The sequence below is a fragment of the Canis lupus genome, chromosome 34 (assembly GCF_048164855.1).
Source record: "Canis lupus baileyi chromosome 34, mCanLup2.hap1, whole genome shotgun sequence".
Classification (NCBI taxonomy): domain Eukaryota; kingdom Metazoa; phylum Chordata; class Mammalia; order Carnivora; family Canidae; genus Canis; species Canis lupus.
Window position 1 is genome coordinate 921,506 of NC_132871.1, and position 19,358 is coordinate 940,863.

The 19,358-nt window shown below is 42.9% G+C and overlaps 1 long non-coding RNA gene across 3 annotated transcripts in view; it reads right to left on the reverse strand.

Moving 5' to 3' along the window:
- Positions 1-19,157, reverse strand: part of LOC140624191 (uncharacterized) — a 40,727-nt gene extending 21,570 nt beyond the window's left edge. Inside the window, exons 1-3 of one of the 3 annotated variants that reach the window (XR_012023704.1) lie at positions 15,815-19,157; positions 15,578-15,722; positions 9,936-11,920 (exon numbers count right to left, since the gene is read on the reverse strand). This is a non-coding gene — a long non-coding RNA (uncharacterized lncRNA). Of the gene's footprint in view, positions 1-9,935; positions 11,921-13,792; positions 13,947-15,577; positions 15,723-15,814 lie in introns of those variants that run through there. The other 2 variants (XR_012023702.1, XR_012023703.1) reach the window with 2 other exon arrangements.
- Between the last annotated feature and the right edge of the window lie 201 nt (positions 19,158-19,358).

The window sequence follows — 19,358 nt, forward strand, 5'->3', positions numbered from 1 at the left end:
TCAATAGGGAAGAGGGTTTCAAGGAAATTGATTGAGAATGCTGCACCAGGAAAAGAAGTATGGGGAAGGGGGGGGATCTATATCCCTGGACTAGGAGCAAACACTCTCAGCAAGAACTTACTCTGAGATATAGGCTCATTAAAACTGAAATTTAAAAAAAATTATAGAACATCCCCTCCTCTCGTCACCACTCTAAAATGCCTTAAATATACCATTGGAAAGAGCTGAAAGATGCAGACTTGCTCTGAGGAACAGCACAAGGGTAAACCCCAAACCCAAAGCCAGGACAAAAATGAGGACACTTTAAGAATTTGAAAATTCAGGAGTGATCCCAGGATTGAGTCCCGTCCCATGTCGGGCTCCCTGCATGAAGCCTGCTTCTCCCTCTGCCTGTGTCTCTGCCTCTCTCTGTGTCCCTCATGAATAAATAAATAAATAAAATATTTTTTAATAAATTGAAAACTTCAGTTACCTACAGCTACAGCAAACATTAAGCACAACACATCTCCCAGCCAGAGAAATACCAGGCAAGCCAGAGGAGTGAACTAAAGTGAAGTTTGAAGAGTCACAACACTCACCAGAACCAGACGCAGATATGACACAGATATGCAGACAAGTAATTTAAAGTAACTATGTTTGATATAATTAGAACTCTAACGAAAAAGTTGAAAACATTTAAGATCAGATGGATAATGACAGCACAGATATGGAAACCATAGGAACAACAACAACAACAACAACAAAACAAGGCAAATGACAGAAATAAAAACACAGCAAAAAAAATAAATGATTACCCTGAATATACTTATCAGCAGACTTGCTGCACCTGAGAAAAGAATTAATGAACTTCAAGATACTTTAACAGAAACTTCCAAAACTGAAACAAGGAAGAAAAAAAATTAAACAAAAAACTCAGAGCATCCAAGAACTATGAGATAATTTCAAAAGTTATAATTTATGCAAAACTAGAATGTCAAAAGGAGAAGAAAGAACAGATAAGAAGAGATATTTAAAGTAACAATGGCTGAGAAAAATTTAAAACTAGTGGTAGACACCAAACTACAGATCTAGAAAGTTCAGAGAAAACAATGTAGGTTAAATATCAAACCAAACCAAACCCAAAGCCCTCATGCTTAGGGATAATTTATTCAAACTGCAAAAACTGAAAGCAAAGAAAAACTCTTAAAGAAAATCATCTCACCAATAGAAGAACAAAAATAATAATTATAGCAGACTTCTCATCAGAACTGAAGCACAAAGAAGAGAGTGGGGAGAAATCTTTATAAAATATTAGAAGAAAAAAACAGCTTGCCAACATTAATTCTACATCTGATGAGCGTATTCTTCAAAAGTCAAGGTGAAATAAAGATTGCTCTAGACACACAAAGACTGAGGGAACGTATTACCAGGAGGTCTTCCCTGAAAGAAATGTTAACAGAAGTTCTTTAGGCAAAATCATCTCATCATCATCATAATCATCATCATCATCATCATACAGGCCACGCACTTTGATCTACATAAAGAAAGGAAGAGCACCAGAGAATAAATATAAAATAAAATCATTTATTCTTTCTTCAATCTTTATTGATCTATAACACATCTGTCTAATGAACCTTAGGGAAATGAAAAAAAAAAAAAGACAGAGAGGGAGGTAAACCATCGGAGACTCTTAATCCAGAGAACAAATCGAGGGTTGATGGAGGGCAGGTGGGCAGGGGAGGGGCTAGATGGGTGACGGGCATTGAGGGGGGCACCTGAGAGGAGCACCAGGTGTTGTAAGTAGGTGGTGAATCACTACATTCTACTCCTGAAGTCAATCTAGAATTTTTCTTTTTTTTAGATTTATTTTATTTATTTGAGAGAGACAGAGAGGGAAGGAGTGTGAGCAGGGGGAGGGGCAGAGGGAGAAGAGAGAGAGAGAGAATCCCAAGCCGACTCCACACTAATCATGGAGCCCAAAGTGGGCCTCAATCTCATGACCTGAACTGAAACCAACAGTCAGACACCGAACCAACTGAGCTACCCAGGAGCCCCTAACTAACTAGAATTTAAATAAAAACTTACAAAAAAAAAAAAAAAAAAAAAAACAGCTGCTTGTTAGAAGCAATGACAGTAGCAATTTATTGGGTAAGTGTAGTACATGGAGAAGTGAAAAGAGAAATGTCACAGGGACAAGAGGGAGGGCTGGAAAGTTCCCAGACGACACAGTGGGTGGCACAGGGTAATTAGAAGGTGGACTCAAGTCACGTAAAACTGCACAGGCCCTGGGGTGACCGCATGAAGGCCTTCTCAGAGGGAGCATACGTGGAACACCAAGAAAGGATAAAATTGAAGCATTTTTATAAAACTCTCAATTACAACAGAAAGCACCAAAGTGAGGGAAAATGACCGAAAGCAGTCGTACTGTTTTACACCCTCATCAGCGAGGTGTGAGGGCCCATCGAGCCACGTCCTGCACAGCCGGTCACATCTCCCAGTGTGCAGCAGCTCGGGTGCCCTCCCCTCGGGGACAGGGATGCTCAGCGTGGCTCCAGGCCCACGTTGGCCATTCTACAGCTGCTTTGGGGAAACAGGTATTTAGAAGCTTCACCCATTTTCAGCCTTAAGTAACTCCCCACCTCCCCCGCCCTACTGTTGTGTTAGGGACCTTCTTTATGGACTGTGGACATGCGCTCTTTTTCAGAGTCCGAATTCCAAATACATTCTCCGAATCTGTCACTTGCATTTTCCATTTATTAATAATGTCTTTCGAAGAATAGAAGTGTGTACTTTTAAAGTCCAATCCATCCGTGTTTTTCTTTATGCATAGCATTTTTGGGTTGCACCTCAGTCATCTTGGCCAAATCAACGCCACAAATGATTTGTTCTTTGAGCACATTTATGAACCCAACTCTGTTCCCTCATCAATTTGTCTATCCTGAAACCGAACCGTAGCGTCTCATCACTAACTGCAGAGTATGTCCTGTAGTCAGGCTGTATGGTTTTCTTTTTCTTTTTCTTTTTCTTTTTCTTTCTTTTTCTTTTTCTTTTTCTTTTTCTTTTTCTTTTTCTTTTTCTTTTTCTTTTTCTTTTTCTTTTTCTTTTCTTTTTCTTTCTTTTTCCTTTTCTTTTTTCTTCTTTTTCTTTTTCTTTTTCTTTTTTTTCTTTTCCTTTTCCTTTTCCTTTTTCTTTTCTTTTCTCTTTTATTTTTATTTTTATTTTTTTTAAGTAGTTTTAGTTCTAGCGATTTTTTATTTTTGGCTTGTTTTTGTTTGTTCGTTTTTTTGCCATTGGAATTTGACATTCAGCTTCTCAATTTCCATTAAAAAATATTTTATTTATTTATTTGAGAGACACACAGAGAGGCAGAGACACAAGCAGAGGGAGAAGCAGGCTCCCTGTGGGGGGCCTGATGTGGGACTCGATCCTGGGACCCCAGGGTCACACCCTGAGCCAAAGGCAGGCGCTCAACCACTGAACCACCCAGGCGTCCCCAATTTCCATTTTTTTAAAGTCTGCTGGGATTTTGGGATCATGTTGCACTGAAATCCTAGGTCAATTTGGGGGAAGATTAACTCTATAACAATACTGATTCCTGAACGCTGTAGATACTTCTTTTTGTAGATTCCATAGGATTTTCTAGATAGAAGATCATGTCATTTGGGAATAGTGTTTTATTCTTTCTTTCCCACTAACATGGCTTTATTCCTTCTTCTTGTCCTAACTACACTGATTGGAACCTCTAATATACTGTTGAATAAAAGACAAGAGAGGTGACGTCTTTACTTTGTTCTTGATGTTAGGGGAAGACATCCATCTTTACTATTATTTTTTAGACTCAGCAATCCCATACAACACCCGACGCTCATCACAGCAAGTGTCCTTTTGAATCTCCATCACCTATTTGACCCATCGCCCCACAGCAGGCATTCATCTTTTACCATTAAGCATAATGTTACCTAATAGTTGCATAGATTTTTTTAAAAAATCAAATAAGAAAAAAAATAAAAAAATAAAAAATCAAATAAGAATGTTCCCTTCAATTATCAGTTAACTAAGAGCTTTTCATCAGGGTTGTGGGATTTTTGTTAAATGTTTTTTCAGCATTTATTGAGATGTCCGGATGCCTTGTCTGCTTTAGTCTATTACTGTAATAAATTACATGGATAGAGGTTCTAATATTAAGCTGAGCTTGTATTGCTTGGTTAAAACTCACTTGGTCATGATGTATTACCCTTTTAGGTATTGTCGGATTTGATTTGCTAAATTGTTGTTGCAAGATCTCCCCATCTATGTTATGAGAAAAATTTTATTTTTTCTCCTGGCATTAGGGTAAAATCAATGTTAGCCTCATATTATAAGTTGGAAAATGGTTCCTACTTTCCCATTTTTTGGTTTTGGCATTATTTCTCTCTTAAATAACACATTCGATTTCCTCATAAAGCCATCTGGGCTCAAAATGGCTTTCGTGACAATTAAGTCTTTCTGAAATGGCTTTGATAGTTTGTGTCTTTGAAGAAATCTGTCTATGCCACCGAAGTTTCAAATATATTGACATAACATTGTACATAATTTTCATTATGACCATTTTAATAGCCTACACATATGTCGTGGCATCCCCTCTTTCACATCTTACATTGCTCATTTATGTCTTCTGTCTTTTTTTTCCTAGTGTTTGTTTAAAGGTTTATCAATTTTATCTTCTCAAAGAACCAGACCATGGTTTCATTGATTTTCTCTACTGATTCTTGTTTGATTCTATCCTTATCTACTTACTTGAGTTTTATTTCCTCAATTTTTCTTTTTTCCAGTTTCTTTACATGAAAGGTCATTGATTTAAGCTCTGGGCTTATTTTTCAGGGAGATCTAGCCTAGCTTTCAGCAGTTTATACCAGACATTCAACATTTATACAAAATGGGGTTCTCCAGAGAGACAGAATCAGTAGGAGGTAGAGAGAGAAGGAGAGGGGGAGAGAGGTCATAGGAATTGGCTCACATGATTAAGGAGAAGGAGGATTCTCACGGTCTGCTGTCTGCAAGCTGGAGAACCAGGAAAGCTGCTGATATAACTTAGTCTGTGTCCAAAGGCCTGAGAAGTAGGAGCACTGATGTCGAGAGCAGAACATGGATGTCCCAACTCAAGCAAAGAGTAAATTCACTTTCCCTCTAACTTTTTGTTCTGATCGGGCCCTCAAAGTGTTGGATGATCCCCATCTGCTTTGGTGAGGAAGACCTTTACTGAATCTCCTGATTCAAATACTAATCTCTTCCAGAAATAACCGTATAGACACACCTAGGAATAATGTTTTACCAGCTATCTGGGCAGCCCTGACCTTAGTACAGTTGACACATAAAGTTAACAACTTCCGCGTACCATTTAGCTCTTTCTGGGGGTGGGTACAGAGTCCTATTCTATCTGGAACTGTCATTTAATTTTGTATTGTTTCCCTCCTCATAAGTGAGGTAAAGCATGCACAGCCCTGGGTGAAAAAAAGCTGAGAATTTTGCATCATCTGCTTTTTAGTTTACCTATGGCTGGGTTTCCTCTCACTAAAATATAATACACCCCTAGAAAGGCCCCAAAGCACTAAATGAGATATATCGAGACTGTATCCCCAAAGCTTCAGTGCATTTACATTTAGTTTTAACTTTATTTGAAAAAAATCTGATCCCTTCTAGTAGTGGAAATCTATTAAAATCACTATTTTTTTTTTTTTACAAAAGATTTTATTTATTCATTTGATAGAGAAAGAGCAGAAGCAGGGTGAGCACAGGAGGAGGGAGCGGGAGAAGCAGGCTCCCCGCTGAGCAGAGAGGACGGGGATTAGGACCTGAGCCCACAGCAGACACTTAACGGACCCAGCCCCCTCCAGGGGCCCCTAAAATCATGACTTAAAACACATTAATTATCCCTCTCTCGTCACAGCTCTGGTATTTGTTTCATTGAGTACTCCCTCTTTTAAGTTTATGATTATTTTAAAATACTAAACAAAATTTATCCCGGGACTAATGACCACATCTACTTCTTGTTTGATGACTGTGACAACTGAATACTCATGTTTAATTAATATTGTCCCACTACTGAACAGGAGCCATCAATGCTCTAGTACATATCTGTGTGGCATGTAGAACTTCCAGAGGAAAAAAGGATACGTAACTGGCATGAAGAGTCCAAACACAGATGGACCAACCCAAATTTTCCCTTTCCTCAGCTGTTTTGGCATCATGTAAAAATAGCTTCTCTTAAAAAGAATTTGATGTTATTACAATGTAATTTCAAACCTGCTGATACAACAGGGATTGATATTTATATTCTTCATAGTCATGTCTATAAAAAGTAGTAAAATGTTGATTAAATTGAAATTTTACTTCAGCTGGCTTTATTGCGATAAAAAGGCACTGTATTTCTTCTTATTTCTTTGCCTAATCCACTTGCTGAAAATATAAATTCCCTAGGAAAGTATAACCTAGGCCACACTATTAAAATAGTAAGTAAATCAAAGTAGAACGTGGAGAGTTTATTTGAAGATAAAATATTGCAGATAATGTGATAAAATACTTGTCCTGAAAGTTATTTTGCTAAGGCATGAATAACCTAGAATGAGGAAATATCTGTTCTTAAGATTTTGTGTGCTTGCATGAGAAATATAATTTTTTAAAATATTTGTTCTACAGAAAAAAGTTTTATCTATGGACTCTATTAATATATGGTTAAACACTTATGATTGACTGATCAAAAGCTCAGAAAGTATTAAATATGTCCAATGTCATTCCTTTTTTTTCCCCAAGATTTTATTATTTATTTATTCATGAGAGACACAGAGAAAGAGGGAGAGGCAGATACACAGGCAGAGGGAGAAGCAGGCTCCATGCAGGGAGCCCAACATGGGACTCGATCCAGGACCCCAGGGTCACAGCCTGAGCCAAAGGTAGATGCCTAACCACTGGGCCACCCAGGAGTCCCTCCAATCTCATTCCTAAGTATCAAACTAGGAAATGCTGGCAGACGTTTGTTTTCACAGGCATATTTTCACTGTTAACACCTTTAAAAAAAAAGAGGTAAAGATAATTTGGTTCCTTATATAGTTGACAATTGGAAAATGATGGCAGTAAGTTCTTTGTTTTATAAACCACCTGTATGTTTCCCATATTATCATACATTAGTGGGTTGGAAAAAAAATCAAAAATACTTTAAGCATTGACAGTGGCTTTTCTTATAGTGACAATTTCATGATTATTTTATTTTTGTCCTGTTTGAAAATAAATTTTTGAATGAGAAGGAGAGAATAACCAGACAAGGAAATGACTAGATTTGGATAGGAAAGATAAGATAGCTGAGAAAACTAAGAGAAAACAGAAAAAAATGGTGTTCCAAGGTTTAAAAAATACTGAAAGGACATAAGACAAAAGAAATATAATAGAGCCTATAACTTGTAAGTGATCAGTGTGACAGTTGGCCAGCATGTTTTCCAGAAAATTTTAAAAAAAAAAAGGGTAATACAAACTTAAAAAAAAAATCTAAAAGCCCAGGAACAACATGTCCTTAATGAAAGTGACACCTCAGCAGCCATATGTAGAAATATGCAGCTTTTCTTCATAATTTAAAACCCAAGACTTCACAGGCTGACATTTAAAAGCAGAATCTTCTGGTAGAGGGATGGATGAGGGATAGCCACAACTATGTCCTCAGTTTCCCTTCTTCTTTGAGTTTCTTTTTATTAAGGCCGCTATCGAGTAGACCTCAGTGTAGGTGTCCTCTTCAGCACTTAGGCTTTTCCCTTTTCGTGCTTACCCCAGGGGAGCCCAAAACTTCCCTGGAAAGCAAAATTCTAAATCAATCAATCAATCATCAATCAATCAATCAATCAATCAATATAAAACAAAATAAAATTGAGTAAAATGGTTAAATAGGCTCAGAAGGTAATCTTGGTGTAGACAGAGGCTGCAAACTGGCCGACGCATGGTCCTCCTGTGTTCGGGAGACAACAGGGTTGGGGTGATGGATCCCTGGTCTTCGACGTGTCAAAGTGTCCGGTGAACATTGAGTAGGAAGTAGGTGGGGCTCCTTTTGGGAAGGTCGGGGTGAGGTGGGGGGCTGGGTGGCTGCAGGCAGGAGCTTCCCCCTCCCTGGGGCCGTGCCCCCTCCAAGCTCTGCACAGTCACCCACGGGTCTTCCCGGGGCCACCACCATACAGGAACTGGCTTCTCAGGTGGGGGGGTGCTTCCTGAAGCATCAGTGTGGCCTGCCTGGTGGTAACCGGGTGCCCTTCTCACCCAGCAGCACCTGTGCCCTTAGGAAGTTGCGTGACACTGCCTGGGCTGATGAGCAGTAGAGCTGGGGCCCGGTCACCCTCACCTGGGGTCCGGTCACCCTCACCTGGGACCCCGGTCACCCTCACCTGTGGCCCCAGTCACCCTCACCTGCAGACCAGCCATCCTCACCTGAAGCCCTGGTCACTCTCACCTGGACCCCGGTCACCATCACCTGCAGCCTTGGTCACCCTCACTTGGGGACCCAGCCACCCTCACCCGGAGTCCCGGCCACCCTCATCTGGGCCCCGGCCACCCTCACCTGGGGTCCAGTCACCCTCACCTGGGACCCCGGTCACCCTCACCTGTGGCCCCGGTCACCCTCACCTGCAGACCAGCCGTCCTCACCTGAAGCCCCGGTCACCCTCACTTGGGGAGGGTGGATCTGGGGACTGGATCCCTGGGGCCCTGTGTCTCATGAATAGATAAATAAAATCTTTAAAATCTAAAAAAAAAAAAAAAAAGGAGCGCACAGAAGGCCGGGCAGCGGCTCCCTCCTGAGCCCGGGGACACGCGGGTGGCGACGGCAGGTGGTTTCCTGGAGCGCCGTGCTGGGAGGGAAGGCTTCCAGAAACAGCAGGGCAGAGGCTTTCCTACTAGTAAGTGTTTCCTGGGAGAATAAGGCTCAGGTAAAGTCTAACACCCCGAGTTTTGGCCTGTGAGTTCTAGATCCCTGAGCCCCGATACACATTTATTTCTGCCTCTACTTCCCCGGGTGCTGCTGCTTTTACAGAACCGAGTCACACCGGCAGTTTTGGACATTTCTGAGTGGGGAGAAGTTAATAGGGAAGTGAATTTGATGGGAACCCATTTGGCTTGATCTATAATTTGCAGGAATATGAGGCCATCTGCTTTATGTTCATGTTTACGTCAGTAAATTTGTCATTTTATGCCTTTCGTTTGCCTTATTTATGTAGCTGAAATGTCAGAGTTTTACTAATCACGATTAGGGAATATCGCCACCCAGGAAGATCGGGCCCTTGGTTGAAATGGAGCAGTAGCTTGCTTAGGGAATGGCTTGATAGGCTGGATTAAATTTGACCTGTTTATAGGATGTTGACCACGTAGAAATGCAAGGTTCCAGGGTCTGGCCGTCCTGACACTTTCCGGGGCAGCGTGACCAGCCGTCTCGTCTACTAGCTCAGCACAACTGTCCCATCCAGCTCTGCACCCTGCCATCCCGCCCCGAGGAACGTCCTTCTGTTCCAGGGGAAATTTCAAATAAAAATTCCACTTGAGTGTTTTTTTTTTCCCTCTCAATAAATGCTTGTCCCACCCTGGACTAGTTGCCAAGCAATATTACGATTGTTTTACAGTCAGTGGGAAGTAAATCAACGGTACTTTTCCATTTGCAATATGCGCCTCCCTGAGAAAGGAGGTTGTTAGGCAACAGATGACGTACGGGAGGAGCAGGAAAAAGCCTTTATAGTTAAGAATTCACACCAAATACCACTCCAAATTCTATATTGAGTCAATGTTTTAAACTTTTGTTTTGAAATAATTTTAGATTCAAATACGGTTGCGAGAAGAGTACAGAGTTCCTGTGCGCCTCCCAGCTACGTGCCACCAACGATAGCATCTTACAAAACCCTAGCACGGCCACCAAAATCAGGAAATTGAAATCGGCACAAAATTACAAACTACAGACTTTATTAAGATGTCACCAGCTTTTACACTCACCTCCTTTTTTCTCTTTGCATTTTGTTTTTGCTGCACAAAAAATTCTGTAAAATTTCACCCCATGTATCGGTTTGTGTGACCTCCGCTGAAGTCAGGATAGAAAACCATCCTGGCACTCTCAAGAGTGTCTTTCAGTCCGAACTTTTGGGGTTTTTTTCTTGATACTTTTTATTTTTTGGACAAAATTTCCGTTTTTGCTTCTAGAGCATTCCTCACTTCTTGTCATAGCTTTGTGTTTTACTGATTCCTATTTAAAATCACTGTCAGATAATCGCAACATTTGATATATCTTGTATTTCCTGTCGATTTTCTTTTCTCATTCAAACTGATATTTCTGGTTGCCAATATGACGAATCTTTTTGGAATATAGTCTGGGAATTTTAAGCCCTGTTATAAGACTTTATCTGTTTATATCCCCTATTCCAGGATCTAACGGAGGCGCTGAGGTTCAGGAGGCATGGCCCAGGCTCACTTCGCGGGCTGTGGCTTCAGTGCCGGGACGTCGGAACCTTGGCAGTGCTGCCCTGGTCTGCTCCGTCTGTGTGCTTCTCAGCGAATGACCAATCCGAGACCCCAGCAATATTCTGCACCACAGACGGGTTTTCGAGTGTTTTGCTTTGAGATGCTAATTGGTTTGGTGCCCAGGTCACTGGGAAATGTGCCCAGAACGCCATACACAGGGTCTCCTTCTGCAGCTGCCTCCCTCGTCCGGTGCACGACCTCCTCTTTCTACTTGGGTGGAGGTTGGATGCTTCATCTTCGCTGTCATCCACCTGGAGCAAGCAGGGGACGGTCAACAGGACTCCCAGTCTTGGCAGAGAGATGAAAGGGTGCGCTTCTTTGATGATGCTTCCTTAATTTAGGATGGGGATTAGCCATGAAGCTTAATCTCAGCTTCTGTAGCCTCAAGGGTCGGTGTGGAAGGAGGGGAAGGCCCTATCGCTCATGGATGGCCATTGGGGCGCTGACACAGGCCCCACAATGCGGGCTGGGAAGGGGGGTGCGGGCCTCCTAGGGTAGGGCAGAGACGGAAGGCAGCGCCCATCCGTGGTCCCTGTGGCACCCGTGGGCAACCAGCAAGGCACAGCTCTTATCTTCTTATCCCAGACCTGGGGGGGAGTCAGAGGAGTTGCAGGATCGCCCTTCACTCACCTTTGTATAAAGAGGCTGTGCTTTCTTGGGGCTTTAAAAAAATTCTCTTTGCCTTGGCGCTCCTGGTCCATGGGTTCGCCCATCAACTAGCCTAGGATTTGCAGGAGGCGAAACAAACAAAAACCCGAATTCACTTTCGGGTATTCCTCAAGTCATAAAACTTCTAGTTTGCCTTTTCTTTGCTTTTAGATTTCTCTGGTATTTATTTATTTTGTCCAGATTTTTAGCTATAATTGGTGGGAAGAATAAAGAAGAATGTACTAACTCTTTCTCTAGAATGGAGAGACCACCGCTTAATCAACTTGAAGGCCAGATATTTAGTCTAGGCTGATTTTCGGTTTTTCAGTATTTGCTAAATATGTTCTGAGTGCTATCAACTCTCCTGGAGAGTTATAAAGGAAGTCGAAGATTAGCCCCAGACCTCCACTCTATGACCATCAAACTGAGTCAAATTCAGTCAAAATATATGAAAACTTTCTGTTCGCCAGAGACATTTCTGAGCTAGGGTTAAACATCATAGTCTAGCTGGGGACATTGAAACACGTGATCCCATTACAAATGGGTAAATAATATATTATGAAATGTTTTAAAAGCTTACTGAAACACTGAATATTTTTCAGTGTTTTTTTAGTGAATATTCTTCAATATTCAATATTTTTCAGTGTATATCTCACTGAATATATTTCTCTTTTTTATTTCTTTTTTATTTTTTTTTATTTCTCTTTTTGTATATGTACAGTAGCACTACTGTCTTGTGATCATTGAGTTGGTTTTGGAAGGTAGGCAGGAGTTCGGTAGCCTGTTTGGGAGAGGAGACAAAGAACAAAGACGCCAATTTTCATACAAGAAGTCTTCCAAAGCCACACGACCAATGAAACCTATACAGACACATAACCATCAGATGTGGGAAAGGGAAAGGACAAAGAGTGGGAGAAATGAGGGGCAACGTGTTGTGATTTAGTTGCGGGGAGCAGCATGTTAGCTGCCAAGATCAGCCACAGACGAAGGCAAACCCTGTGCATTTGAGTTATGGGAGCAATGTGGGGAGAGCCACAGGACGGTCCTACAACGGGATGGGTGTGTGCTCCTATCTTGAGAATGGCTGCAAGCGAGGAGCTCCTTGTTAGTCGTCTGAATGTTAAAGGTGCTCCAGGAGGTACAACAGACTGTAGCTTACAAATGACAGGAGTTTCTTTCTCCAAGTTCTGGGGCCTCAAGTCCACGGAGATGGGGTGTCAACGTGGTTACTTCTGGTGAACTCCCTCTGCTGAGCTTCAGACTGTAGACTTCTCCCCGAACACTCACATGGGCGGAAAAAGTGTTAAAACACTCCCCAGGGTCACTCACATAAGGGCGCTAATCCCACTCAAAAGGGTTCCACCCTCATGATCTAATCTCCTGAAGCTCTACCTCCTAATGTCACCATGCGGGAAGCTAACATTTTATTTTATTTTATTTATTTACTTATTTTTTTTAGGAAGTTAACATTTTAATATATGAACATTGGGGGGAGGGGGGCATAATATTCAGTCTGTTACAATAGGAAAGAGAAGTAGAGAGCTGCTAAAATTAAATGTCAGCATCGTCTCTGTATAATGCAGTGCTCACTAGTACAAAGGAATAAGGAAAAAGAAAAGAATGCTAAAGAAGGCCACGGAACCTGATTATTAAAATCACTCCTAAAGAATGACTCTGAGGTGGCAGGACCATCTGTTAATACCAGGAAGAGAAAATATGATTATAAAAATTCTTGATGAAGTATTGTTTCTTTTTTAATTTTTTTATTTTTTCCTTTTTAATTTTAAAAAAACAGCATTTATTTAATTTCTAAATGACTTGACTATTAAAATTAAAAAAATATTTATTTAATTTCTAAATGACTTGACTATTAAAATTAAAAAATCATTTACTTGATTTCTAAGTGACTTGACTATTAAAATTAAAAAATCATTTAATTTATTTAATTTCTAAGTGACTTGACTATTTCCCTTCAAAAAGCAACAATTTATTTTTGAAAATGTCATGCCAATTTTAGACTCTGATCATTTTTGATATTAGATCAATCGTAATGGAAGGAAGGGCAAAATCAACTTTTAAGAATTGCTTTCATACTACATTGACTTATATAATGAAATTAATTTTGAAATAGTTGAGTTATCTGATTTTAAAGAAACCACAGTATTAAGATTAAAGATGCGGAAAATTAAATTCCTCCTTAGTGTGATGACATGACTTACAATCTCTTCAGTAGGTAACAGCGATCAAACGAGTCCATTGAAATCACGCGTTGGTTTCTTAATATTTCATTAACTGATGGCATATTAGGAACCCTGACCCTATTAGGTTTAGGAAGGCCAAACCTGCTACTCCAAAGATGGGGAGACTGAAAATAGTAAGGCATAATTGTCTTACTTCCACCTGCCACCCAAAATGTCACAGAAAGACAGTGGGCCTTGGAAGGGAGAGGGCCTCTCTAGGGCTTTTGCAGGAACCTGTGCTCTGCTGAGGGCAGGGGGCCTGCGAGGCCATGGAACGGGCATGTTACGATGCGAGGGCATTTGGCCGTAGCCACGCTGACCAGACTCCAGACTCGTAGGGGCTTAAAGGCCAAGGAGATTATTTATTTATTTATTTATTTATTTATTTATTTATTTATTTATTTATTGAGATTATTTATTTTACGTCACAAGATGTCTAGAGGTAAATCCTCAAGGGTTGGCAGGACAGCTCACGAGTAGCCACAGGGATCACCTCCCATCTTCCGGCACGTTCCTGCCATCCTCTTGGTCTGAAGATGCCTGCTGAGTCTTTAATAACTGCATCCACTGTCAGAGAGAAGAGACTTTGAATTGCTTGTGAACAGAACCAAAGCACCCAGTTCTGTGGAGATGGAAAGGATCTTGCCACATGGTCGATTCAGCAAAAGCTGATCAAGAAGATGGGACTCCAATAAATGCGGGGCCCTGGAATCCTCAATGCGCTTTGCATTACAAGACTGAACTGAACGGCCGCATCCCCGGGAATAGGCTTTATTTTCTTGGGCCTTTCCTCCCCCTTCTTCTGGCCCAACAACTGTTTAGACTAATCTCTTCTTTCAGTTGACTCATTACTCAGACATCTCCTCTCTTCTCATAGTTTTAGTATCTGATTGCAGTTCACTATGAAATTTGCTTTCTGTCTAGCTCAGAAAGTTTGATTGCTTGTATCTCCCAGCTTTTGTAGTATTTTGTCTCTTTGTCTCTGTGTATTTGTGGCCTTAAACCTCTCTGTGTGGCTTTCTTAGGTTGCAGTTATGGCCTCTAGTAGCTCCAAGGTTCACATCTTTTCAGCTTCGCCAATGGAAATGACCCAACTCTTATTTTTTTTTAATTCTCTATCTGAAATATCCTAGAGAAAGAGTGTTGATGGGTCTAGGTCATTTGCTTACCTCAGAAAACATGGGTAGTGAGATTAATTCCACTGTGAAATTTGTGTGAGTGAATGTTCAATCATTTCCCTAAAGAAAGAGTAGGGGGCTGCTTTTTTTTTTTTTTTTAAGATTTATTTATTTGAGGGGAGAGAAAGAGAATTTTAAGAAGGCTCCATGTCCAGCAGGGAGCCCGATTCAGGGCCTGATCTCACAACCTGAGATCATGACCTGAACTGAAATCAAGACTCGGATGCTTAATTGACTGAACCATCCAGATGCCCCAGAGTAGGGGGTTTCTTAGAAGAATAGGGAGAAGAAGTCCTGATAGGATGAAAATTACCATATAGGTTCTATTTATTTACCTTTCCATGCTTAAAAATGCTACACAATAACTTTTTTTAAAGATTTTTTTGTTTAGAGAAAGCATGCACGTGCATGCACAGGTGGGCGCGGGGCAGAGGGAAGGAACCTCTAGTGGCCTCTGCACTGAGCCTAGAGCCTGACACGGGGCTCGAGCTCATGACCCTGAGGTCATGGCCCAAGCTGCAACCAAGAGTTGGACACTTAGCCACTTGGGCCACCCAGGCGCCCTTACCCAATACGTTTTTGTGGTATGGTCTGGAGTTCTTTTAAGCAGTTCATAAATTATTTAAAATTTCAAAAGAGAATCCTCCTTTCCCCTTTTTCTACAGGTTTTTATTTAAATTACAATTAGGTAGCACACAGGGCCATATTACTTCCAGGTGTAGAATTTGGCGAGTCAACACTGACATGCAACACCCAGTGCTCATCACCACAGCGCGCTCCGTGATGCCTGTCGCCCACGCAAGCCGTCCCCACACACCTCCCCCTGGTAACCATCAGCTTGTTCTCCTTAGGGGAAAGCCTGTTTCTTGGTGGGCATCTCTATTTTTCTCTCCTATGATCATTTCTTTGCTTGTTTGTTTTTTAGTTCCACATGTGAGTGAAATCACGTGGTATTTGTTTCTCTGACTTAGAGAAACCCTCTTTTCTCTCTCTCTCTTTTTAAACCCTCTTTTCTCTTACATCAGATTGCAGGTTGTCTGCTGCCGAGCACAGCTGAGTTGAAAGATAATAGGAACGCATTTGGTCTAACCGACGGCGAACACAAGTATCAAGCAGTGTGCGTATCTTCTCAGGTGCTGTTCTTCTAGAGTGGACTCCAAGAGTTCTAACAAGAAAAAAAGAAAAACTATTAAACATATTTTACACTGACGAAAATTGTGAGGTAAAATACTACCTTCTGTCCAACAAATACTGAACCTGAATACACCCGTTAGAACCTTCTACGTTCATTACCACACTCTACCAAGAGTTATGGTTCCAGTTGGACAGTCACATTTGGGACCGGGACTGTAATTTAGCAAAACATACTCCCACTTAGATTCAGTTCAATCTCATTATCTCTGAGAACAGGGCGTCATTGCAGTTTGACTGAGCAAGTGATGTCTGGTGGCTTCCAGCCCAGGTGGGCAGTTAGTAATAAAGGCGGTGACTTGCTGTTGGAAGCATAAGTGAAAGGTAGGCCAGATGCAGAAGAACAGTAGCGCCTTTGTCTAAAGGCAATAAGAGCCTCGAGCTGCGTAAGATGATCGTTAACACCGCTTCTACGTCTGTTACATCACTTCACTCTTGCATTGCCAGGGAGGCATTAATTATCCTCTTCATTTTAAGAAGAGAATTGTTACCAGAGATATTCACAGAACTTGTTCAAGTTCTCCAGACAGTAAGGTCTTCCGACCCTAGTTCAGCTCCATTTTTACATCACCACCCGTCCTTTGGACACAAGGGGAGATGTTCCAGGTCAGTTCTATAACAACGACGTGGAGGGACTTTACTTAAGATGCAACATGTTCATCTTTACGACAAAATCAGAAGATGGTGATTCATTCGTTCCTTCTACAGTGAATGTATTACAGCTTTATGTCCAGCGATTTGAACGATGCGCAATACACACAGTGGGTAAGATGAGAGAGGTCTGTGACAGACGGACAAACGAACGAGCACAGAGTCAAGCAGGCATCACGCTCCACTCCTGACACAGTGACCTGTTGAAGACCTGGCTTCAAAACCCTTACGAATTAGGAGGAGACACAGACACATCCATAAGCAAGTGCCACACAAGGTGAGGGATACAAGGTACAGGACATACTAGATGTTTCGAGAGCATCTAAGTAGTGGAGAGGCTGACAACTCTCCAGCTCCGGGTGTGAGGCCGGCCCTGGAGGACTGACAGGACGCTTGCCACAGGGAGAGGGAGAGAAGGCCTCAAGCTCAGAGGTGAAGGTGTGAGGACACGTGAGGCTGGGCTGGCAAGACGTGAGGCTGGGTGTCCCTGGCAGCACGTGCAGGCCACCTTCTGCACCCCAGGCTGGTACCCGGGGGGCACTGGGAGGGCCTCCTGAAGCAGCGGGGCAGCAGGACAGATGTTTTTTGGTGTCTGGCTTGTGAGAGAATGAATTCCGAGCCTGAGCAGAGGTGATGGGGTGCACACGGATTCTGGGGAGGCCAGGCCCCAGGTGCCAGGGCGTGAGTCTGAGAGCTCAGAGAAAAGCCACACATGCAAAATTATATATGCAAGCAAACCTTTATTTGTAAGTAGAAAAAGGATCACGAGAGAGGCCTAACTTTCAAAGGACGACAAATGTCACAAAATTCATAAAATCCAGCAAAGTCACCAACTCTATGAATTCCTTTCCTGACACAGCTCTGATGCACACACATAACATCTTACAGATATTATATGTAGTGGGTGTAGACCCTTCTGGATGCGTGCTCTTCAGTATCTTCTCATGACAGCAATTTCATAATAGTATTTTCTGTGGAAAGACGTGGAGGAAATTAAGAACATTTCCATCACAGCCGATCGATCCTTTTTTAAATTGATAGTCAGGAGGCAAAAGAATTGTGGCCTTCCACGTAGTCGTAACTGCTGCTGATAGCACTGCTGCAGATTGTGCCCTAAAGACGGGAATTCTGATCAACTTTATTTCAAGCATTTTTTTTTCTTTTATCAAATAAAGGAAGAAAAAAATGTGGCAGGTTTATAATCCTTGTGTGTGCCACCCTATGAATCATAGTTCTAACCCCAAATAACTTCTGTTTGGATTAGGTATTTACGGGAACCAAATAGTCTCGTAGATTTAGGTTCGAAAATTAGAATAATTTCATGTACATCAGCTTCTGGTTCTGTGCGTGTTACACCACACTGCTCTGCATTCTGGCAGTCGTAGGTGCCACAGGACACCTGCTCGGGGGGGACAGAGCCTCTGGCCTTCCTGCTGGGGCACCAGGTGTGTGGGTCTAGTGGGTGGAAGGAGCCCCTGGGAGCCATGCCCACAGCACGGAGGCCGCAGTCACTCGCAGCGGCGATGGCACAGCAGCTGATGGATCCCAGTGAAGCACGACCCCAAGTATCGGCAACGCAACTGCCTCTTTGCTGGATTCCAAACAAGCTCCGTGGGCGCCCTGGCACTGCTCAGCATGGGTGGGCGTGCGTGTTATGAGGGGAAATCACTGTGGGCACAGCCATCCTCACTGATAGCGAGGACACCTTTGGAAGAATTAGAACCTATGAATGATGAGCCCCTCCCAGGATGCTGGAAGAAAGAGGCCCCCGAGCCCACACTGCATTCCTGAGGAGCTCACCTCTGGGAACTGCTTGGATATGAAGAATGAGACAGGCAGGACTCATGGGAGGCCCATGGATTTTCCTGGCTTGTAATCCTGGTTCGATGATATTATGATACACAGGAAAAAGTAGGTGAGCCAGTTTTCCAGATTGGGTGGCCCCTCATCCTGGGATAAAGTCCCTCTTAGCACTGAAAATCTCTCATCCTAGAGATACCTCCCCTGGAGGTGAAAATCTTATTTTTCAGGTGAGGAAGTTAGGGAGACAATAGCGACCTGAGAAGGAATCCAAAAAAAGGCCCTACGGAGAGAGAAAAATTGCTGTTCGTGTTAAATGAAGGTAGCAGAGCCTGTCTGCCTCCATACTTGTTGCTATTTTTACCTCTGGCTACTGATGTTTGCATATTACTGTCATGGACCCTCCTTTGTGGGGTCCCTCCAGGTGACCCCGAGGTGCGGTGTACTCGCAAGCGTCAGCAGTCTGTCCTTGACTTGCCCAGGTATCAGTTGCGCTTCATGTTGAGATGCTGTCCCCGGGAATAAATGAGGGTCCCCCCAGTGAGGACAGAGGCTGTGCACTTGGAGCTGGTCCTGGCGTGAGCATCAGCCACCATCACTTGTGTTTGGCAGGAAGTCGGAAAGCAGGAGTCCTGAGAGGCTTCAGGGGCAGGGACCGGCCCCAGGTGCACCTGTCGCAGGTGTGGGTCCAAGGGAGCTAGAGGAGATCTGGGCCTCTGTGGGGTGCGACGCCCATGGGCTCCTCTGGCTTGTCTGGAGGTGGGAGCCAGGGAAGGCCAGGGGCCAGACAGCGAGGCCAGGTCCTGGCCACTCAGAGTGGTGGCAGCCGGGGTGTCGTGGGACTCGTGGGCCGCTGGTGGTGGACACGGCTGGTCGGGGTTCCCTCGACACCCCTGGCGTGGCCTTTGGCTGAGTGTGGTCAGTCTTCTGCTCACTGATTAGCCTTGGGACCATTCTGGCTGTGTTTTCCAAGAATTTCCAACAATTTCCATAGTGAGGATAGCAGTCATAATGACGATGATGATGTCAGCGTGACGTGGACAGCAGCGAGACCTGAAGGCTCAGCGACTTTGTTATTTTGAGGGCGGGACACGTTCAGCTGCATCAGGAAGGCAGTTGATGGAGGCACAGTCCTTGGCACCACGTGCGGAGGGTACCG